Source organism: Trachurus japonicus, chromosome 9, assembly GCF_045865225.1.
Source record: "Trachurus japonicus isolate A0001 chromosome 9, Traja_1.0".
Lineage (NCBI taxonomy): Eukaryota > Metazoa > Chordata > Actinopteri > Carangiformes > Carangidae > Trachurus > Trachurus japonicus.
In genome coordinates, this window is record NC_140915.1 from 11,216,956 (window position 1) to 11,218,496 (window position 1,541).

Here is a 1,541-nt window from a genome sequence, read left to right on the forward strand (position 1 = left end):
CCGTAATGTGCACCTTATATCCACAGTCGTGCTGTGGAACACATAAAAGACTAGAATAATATATATGCTAATATGGGAAATAGGGAAATGAAAGGAAAAAGACAAACAAATCCTGTCTTTAGAAATAAAAAGTGAACACCAAATAAAAAGAAAAACAACCTGGAACTTGAACTGTTGAACTTTAAGACAGTGAAGGAGCTCAGTCTGCTGCTGCTGCTGAATGTGAAATGTTTTTGTCCTTGTTTTAAGCTGGTAAATCACAGATGCAGCGCTCCCCCGCGGAGTCGGAGCTCCATTAAGTTTAACACATAATCATTATCATCATGATTTTCAAACTGTTTCGTATTAAAGCTGTGAGTCAGCGCTTTAACTTCACTTCAGACAAAATCCAGTCCGGGTCTCTTGCACACCACATGTACACAGTTTGACTCCTGGTCACATTTGCCAGTGTGGTACTATCTCCTGCTTAAATGATGAGTCGATTAGCTGATTAACAGGAAATGAATGTGCAACAATTCTGATAATCCAGAATTTCACTGTCCATTTTCCAGATTTAACGTCTAAATTTAGCTCCTGTTCAGCACAGATTCACCACACACATCAAATTTCTCCTTTATGTGAGTGCAGAGAGAGACGAGGTGGCCGAGTGGTTAAGGCGATGGACTGCTAATCCATTGTGCTCTGCACGCGTGGGTTCGAATCCCATCCTCGTCGGGATAGTGTTTACTTTAGAACGGGGCTGTGTGTACGAGCTAACTGGTTCAGTCCCCAGACTCTACAGTAGACACAGACACACAACATGTCCTATTCTCATCTCATCTTAAAGCCTTGAATCACTCAGTACGTTTACATGACAGTTGAAATAACTGAATAACTGCCATAATCTGACTATAACTGGACAACTGAAATGCATGTACTGAAAACGCAATAGTCCAGCTAATACCAGACTTGTCCAAATCCGAGTAAAACACCCAGATAATGCGTTTGGAAACCGGTTTTCTTCTGCATGTATTCGCATTAATCAGACTGAAACTGGACAATGCATGATATTCACATGTTTTACAACAGTAGAGACGGCACAAAGTGTACATGTAGCATAGAAGCTGCGCCTGCTGATGCGTCAGTGCATTTCACACAGTGAAAAAAGGGAAGCCTTTGTATTTGTACTGTATATATTTTCCCCGTTGCATGTAAACTGGGACAAGGACAGAACTGCAACGAGACGCTCAGATCGAGCTATGAGCAGAGCTGGATTTAGCTGTGCATGGAAACACACTGAGTTAATGATTTGGTGGCCTTTAGAAGAAGTGCAGCGTTTGGTATGTCGGCTTCATTAGATGTTGATGCTTCTGTCATAACGACTCTTCCTCGCTGATATGGAAGCAATTTAATTGAGGCAAAACCAACAAGATTCAACACTGATCACAGATTTATGTCAACTCTGGAAATCTGTTGTCACGGGAATTATTTTGTCATTCTCTATGATGATAACAAGTTAAACTCTAAAACACGCTGTTTACAAATGCACCAGAAACTAAGAG

At 41.0% G+C, this 1,541-nt stretch overlaps 1 non-coding gene across 1 annotated transcript; it reads left to right on the forward strand.

Moving 5' to 3' along the window:
- Nucleotides 1-632: 632 nt before the first annotated feature.
- trnas-gcu (transfer RNA serine (anticodon GCU)) lies at nucleotides 633-714 on the forward strand. Its single transcript has one exon. It is a non-coding gene; the product is annotated as a tRNA-Ser (tRNA).
- The last annotated feature ends 827 nt before the right edge of the window (nucleotides 715-1,541 follow it).